Genomic DNA, 6,889 nt, shown 5'->3' with positions numbered 1-6,889 from the left:
GCGTGTGGAACCCGCCCTTTGTTGTGCGGGATTATTTTTGTGTTCACGCTTGTGTCGTAGGTGTTGTTGTGCTCCGGACCGTGTTTACCCTGTGTTTGGGTTGGTCAGTGTTTTGCGCCATGTGTTTTGGGCATTACCATTTTCGGTGTCGGAATAAAGTGCATTTTTCCCCTGGAACTCTCTGCTCTCTGCACCTGATTCCTACCAACACACCTAGTCAGCCGTGACACTATAAGCATGCTGAAATTCTGTTGTCAATTTGTTTTCTGTGAAATAACATTGTATCTGGTCAAACACAATTTTTTCCAGAAGTTTACTAAGGGTTGGTAACAGGCTGATTGGTCAGCTACTTGAGCCAGTAAAGGGGGCTTTACTATTCTTGGGTAGCGGAATTACTTTAGCTTCCCTCCAGGCCTGAGGGCACATGCTCTCTAGTAGGCTTAAATTGAAGATGTGGCAAATAGCAGTGGCAATATCATCTGCTATTATCCTCAGTAATTTTCCATCCAGATTGTCAGACCCCGGTGGCTTGTCATTGTTGATAGACAACAATAATTTTTTCACCTCTTCCCCACTGACTTTATGTAATTCAAAAGTACAATTCTTGTCTTTCATAATTTGGTCCGATATACTTGGATGTGTAGTGTCAGCGTTTGTTGCTGGCATGTCATCCCTAACTTTGCTTATCTTGCCAATGAAAAAGTAATTAAAGTAGTTTGCAATATCAGTGGGCTTTGCGATGAATGAGCCATCTGATTCAATGAATGAAGGAGCCAAGTTTTCTTCCCCAAAATGTCATTATTTTTATTTATTTTTTTATTATTTTTTTTTAAAACATTTTATCCCATTTTCTCCCCCCTTTTTGTGGTATCCAATCGCTAGTAATTACTATCTTGTCTCATCGCTACAACTCCGTGTACCTGGCCCCCTTGGTTAGCACGCACTGCGCCCGGCCCGCCACAGGAGTCGCTGGAGCGCGATGAGACAAGGATATCCCTACCGGCCAAACCCTCCCTAACCCGGACGACGCTAGCCCAATTGTGCGTCGCCCCACGGACCTCCCGGTCGCGGCCGGCTGCGACAGAGCCTGGGCGCGAACCCAGAGACTCTGGTGGCGCAGTTAGCACTGCGATGCAGTGCCCTAGACCACTGCGCCACCCGGGAGGCCCTCCCAAAATGTCATTTAAGGTGCTCCAAAGCTTTTTGCGATCATTCTTTGTATAATTTATCTTTGTTTCATAGTGCAGTTTATTTGTATTTTTATTTAGTTTAGTCACATGATTTCTTAATTTGCAGTACATTTGCCAATTAGTTGGGCTGCCAGACTTAATTGCCATACCTTTTGCCTCATCCCTCTCAACCATACAATTTTTCAATTCCTCATCAATTCAAGGGAATTTAACAGTTTTTACAGTCATTTTCTTAATGGGTGCGTGCTTATTAGTAACTGGAATAAGTAGTTTCATAAATGCGTCAAGTGCAGTGTCTGGTTGCTCCTCATTACACACCACAGACCAGCAAATATTCTTTACATCATCAACATCACTACAAAACGTATTATATGACCTCTTATACACAATATTAGGCCAAGCCTTTGGAACTTTGGTTATATGGCTATTATATTGTGATCACTACATCCTATGGATTTAGATACTGCTTTGAAGCAAATATCTGCAGCATTAGTAAAGATGTGATCAACACATGTTGATGATTTAATTCCTGTGCTGTTGTAACTACCCTGGTAGGTTGACTGACAACCACTGGTTACAGTTTGAAGTTTTTTTCCTGAGTGGGCAGCTTGATAATATCCAGTCAATATTTAAATCACCCAGAAAATATACCTCTCTGTTGATATCACAAACATTATCAATCATTTCACTCATGTTAACCTGTAGCCATATTACTTCAACAGTATTTAACATTAGATCGTCTCTAAGCTTTACAGGAATGTGTTTCTGAATATAGACCGCAACACCACCTCCGTTGTCATTTCTGTCTTTTCGGTAGATGTTATAACCATGTATTGCTACCACTGTATCATCAAAGGTGAGTTTCAGCGATAGTCAGAAAATGAATGGCATCTGTTAAAAGCAAGTTATTGACTTCATGGACCTTGTTTATTAGGCTACATATGTTAATATGAGCTATTTTTAGCACTTTTCTGGGTTGCTTGATTGTTTTTAATGCTTTACTGGGAAGCTTATCAGAGGTAGACTTACTCATGTTATTTACATTGGAGCTGATAGTGCAGGGTGAGCTGCATAAAGTGGTATTCCTGCTATTGCACATCGCCTCAGTGCTAACAGTGTAACTCTGGTTTATAGGCTCATGATTACTGCTTACAATAGCTGTAGGATAAACAGATGTATTTGGTGAAATTAGCGGTACATAAATTACATTACTTACATTGCGTTTGCCAATGCCCCTAAGATCATGTACATTTGATGCAGCATTATGACGACTCATTGTCACAATGGTAGGGATTAACTGAGTTGGTCTTGGATCAGAGGCAGTTGCAGTGTATTCTGTGTGGCGGATACGTTGGATTTATCGAACACATGCATCAAACTGTATGCGTAGACGGTTTGACAGAAATGGTAGCAGAAGGGGAATGATGAATTTTTGTTGCACACATATCTAGATGATGCTGCATACCATTTTGCGCAATATCACTGTCATCGAGGCATAATCTACAACATACACTCAGCAAAATAAGAAACGTCCCATTTTCCGGACCCTGTCTTTCAAAGATAATTCGTAAAAATCCAAATAACTTCACAGATCTTCATTGTAAAGGGCTTAAACACTGTTTCCCATGCTTGTTTAATGAACCATAAACAATTCATGAACATGCACCTGTGGAACGGTCGTTAAGACACTAACAGCTTACAGACGGTAGGCAATTAAGGTCACAGCTATGAAAACTTAGGACACTAAAGAGGCCTTTCTACTGACTGAAAAACACCAAAAGAAAGATGCCCAGGGTCCCTGCCCATCTGTGTGAACGTGCCTTAGGCATGCTGCAAGGAGGCATGAGGACTGCAGATGTGGCCAGGGCAATAAATTACAATGTCCGTGCTGTGAGACGCCTAAGACAGCGCTACAGGGAGACAGGGTGGACAGCTGATCGTCCTCGCAGTGGCAGACCACGTGTAACAACACCTGCATAGGATCGGCACATCCGGACATCAAACCTGCTGGACAGGTACAGGATGGCTACAACAACTGCCCGAGTTACACCAGGAACGCACTTACCAGATGATCATTTGAAACTGAACTTCTTGTTGGGAGTTATTCTTGAAAAGGGAGAAGCTAACAAATTAGCAACAACATTCTTTTTGATAACACCTGCTGCAGCTGCTGCAAACTAACTGTCAACAAAAGCTAGCTAACTAGACCGTGGGAAAACTACTGCTCGCTATTGCGCATTGACCTGTTGGCCTTCAAGAAGGTAGAAGTTTCCATACCTTATTGTAAAAACGGTCCCACCCATTAAGTCAAAATGTGATTGGTTGATTCCATTGTCACTCCAAAATGTTGCCCTAATTAAGTTGAATGGCAGATGCCTTTATCTAGCTTCTGATGGCCAATTGCTGACTTAGTTAGCTAGATCTTTCTCCCAAGAGACAAGCAATGAAAAATCTCTTCAGTGTTAACCCGTTCCTTTCCAACAAAAACTGAATAGATCAAATCAGAAAACCTAGGCAAATAATAATATCATTATCATTATTATTATTGTCACGCCCTGACCTTAGAGATAATTTTAATTCTCTATTTCAAATCAAATCAAATCAAATGTATTTATATAGACCTTCGTACATCAGCTGATATCTCAAAGTGCTGTACAGAAACCTAGCCTAAAACCCCTAACAGCAAGCAATACAGGTGTAAAAGCACGGTGGCTAGGAAAAACTCCCTAGAAAGGCCAAAACCTAGGAAGAAACCTAGAGAGGAACCAGCCTATGAGGGGTGGCCAGTCCTCTTCTGGCTGTGCCGGGTGGAGATTATAACAGAATGTGGCCAAGATGTTCAATTTTCATAAATGACCAGCATGGTCAAATAATAATAATCACAGTAGTTGTCGAGGGTGCAGCAAGCCAGCACCTCAGGAGTAAATGTCAGTTGGCTTTTCATAGCCGATCATTAAGAGTATCTCTACCGCTCCTGCGGTCTCTAGAGAGTTGAAAACAGCAGGTCTGGGACAGGTAGCACGTCCGGTGAACAGGTCAGGGTTCCATAGCCGCAGGCAGAACAGTTGAAACTGGAGCAGCAACACGGCCAGGTGGACTGGGGACAGCAAGGAGTCATCATGCCAGGTCGTCCTGATGCATGGTCCTAGGGCTCAGGTCCTCCGAGAGAGAGAAAGAAAGAAAGAGAGAGAGAATTAGAGAGAGCATACTTAAATTCACACAGGACACCGGATAAGACAGGAGAAGTACTCCAGATATAACAAACTTTGGTAGGTCAGGGTGTGCGTAGGGTGGGAAATCTATGTTTATATTTCTTTGTTGGCCAAATATGGTTCCCAATCAGAGGTAGCTGTCTATCGTTGTCTCTGATTGGGGATCATACTTAGGCAGCCCTTTTTCCCACCTTCAGTTGTGGGATCTTGTCTTTGTGTGTTGCATGTGTTGCACTCCTAGCTTTACATTCGTTGAGTTGTTTATTGTTTTTTGGTGGAACATTTATAATTAAAGAAAATGTACGCCTACCACGCTGCACCTTGGTCTTCATTTAACGACGGACGTAACAATTATATTATTATAATAATTATTTTATAAATCCTTAGCCCTTCTCTGAAAGTGTAGAAGGCCCAGTGTTCCCCACTGTGTTTGGGTTAGTAATAATTTGAAGAGTGGCTCTATTTTCCCTCAGCATGTATTTTTTCACTATTCTGAATGTCTAAAGAATCCATTTGTTGTTCTGAAAAATAATCACAGAAATACTGGTAATTTTGAACTGTTATTATGGTGATGATTTGAGAAAAATACAGTACGATCATGGTCTTGAAATGGACTTACATTTTTCTGGTCTCAGTTTTGACTCGGTCTTAGCCCTCCTCCGGTCTTGGTCTTGACTCGGACTCGATTTGCACCGGTCTTGGTCTTGAATTGGTCTTTAGGTGATCTCGAACACAACACTGCTGTGAGGGCCCTCAGAGCCAGGACTAATTTCTTTAGGTTCCTGAGATTAAATAGTTGCCGTCGTGCCTTCTTCACCACGGTGTCTGTGTGGTTTGAGCTTTTCAGCTCCTCAGAGATGTGTACGCCGAGGAACTTGAGGTTTTTGACCGTGTCCATGGCAGCCCCATTGATGAGGATGGGGGCATGCCCAGCCTGGTTCCTCATGAAGTGCACACTCAGCTTGTTTTTTTTCTGACGTTGATGGAGAGGTTGTTAACCTGGCACCATGCCGTCAGAGTGCCTACCTCCTCCCTGTAGGCTGTCTCATTGTTGGTACTCCTACTACTGTCGTATCGTCAGCGAACTTGATGATGGAGTTGGAACTGTGTGAGGCCACACAGTCGTGGGTATACAGGAAATACAGGAGGGGACTGAGGATGCACCCTTGTGGGACCCTGTGTTGAGAATTGGTGTCGGGGAGGTAATGTTGCCTACCCAGGTGGCCCGTCAGGAAATCAAGGACCCAGTTGCATAGGGAGGTCTGCACATGCTCTGAGGGTGTGGATAGGGATGCCGTCTGGGCCGGCAGCCTTGGGAGGGTCAACACGTTTGAATGACTTACACACGTCCTCCATGGAGACCGTAAGTACGTAGCCCTTGTTGTCCTCAGGGGCTCTCCTCGTCCACTCAAAGTTGTCATTGTGCTCGAAGCGTGAGAAAGAAGTGTTTCGCTCGTCCGGTAGGCTGGCGTTGGTGTCCACGACGTGGCTGGCTTTCTTTTTGTAATCCGTGATCATTAGGAGCCCCTGCCACATACACCTCGTGTCCCACCTGCTGAATTGCTCCTCCACTTTGTGCCTATAGTTGTTTTTCGCCATCTTGATCGATCTGCGGAGGTCATATTTGTACTGTTTAACCATACTATTGTCCCCGGTCACCCTGCCGTGTTTATAAGCAGCATCTCCTTTAGTTTCCCTGCAAGGCTGCCATTGTATAGGATGAGCAATGACTAGAATACAGCATATGCATACACTACCGTTCAAATGTTTGGGGTCACTTAGAAATTCCCTTGTTTTTGAAAGTAAAGCAAATTTTTGTCCATTAAAATAGCATCAAATTGATCAGAAATACAGCGTAGACATTGTTAATGTTGTAAATGACTAATGATTTTTTATGAAATATCTTCGTAGGCGTACAGAGGCCCATTATCAGCAACCATCACTCCTGTGTTCCAATGGCACGTTGTGTTAGCTAATCCAAGTTAATCATTTTAAAAGGCCAATTGATCATTAGAAAACCCTTTTGCAATTATGTTAGCACAGCTGAAAACTTTTGTTCTGATTAAAGAAGCAATAAAACTGGCCTTCTTTAGACAAATTGAGTATCTGGAGCATCAGCATTTGTGGGTTCGATTACAGGCTCAAAATGGCCAGAAACAAAGAACTTTCTTCTGAAACTCGTCAGTCTATTCTTGTTCTGCGAAATGAAGGCTATTACATGTGAGAAATTGCCAAGAAACTGAAGATCTCGTACAACGCTGTGTACTACTCCCTTCACAGAACAGCGCAAACTGGCACTAACCAGAATAGAAAGAGGAGTGAGAGGCCACGATGCACAACTGAGCAAGAGGACAAGTACATTAGAGTGTCTAGTTTGAGAAACAGACGCCTCACAAGTCCTCAACTGGCAGCTTCGTTAAATAGTACCTGCAAAACACCAGTCTCAAAGTCAACAGTGAAGAGGCGACTCCGTGATGCTGGCCTTCT

This window comes from Salvelinus alpinus, chromosome 6 (genome assembly GCF_045679555.1).
Source record: "Salvelinus alpinus chromosome 6, SLU_Salpinus.1, whole genome shotgun sequence".
Taxonomy (NCBI): domain Eukaryota; kingdom Metazoa; phylum Chordata; class Actinopteri; order Salmoniformes; family Salmonidae; genus Salvelinus; species Salvelinus alpinus.
The sequence above is the reverse complement of the archived record's forward strand: the minus strand, read 5'-3'. Positions refer to the sequence as shown.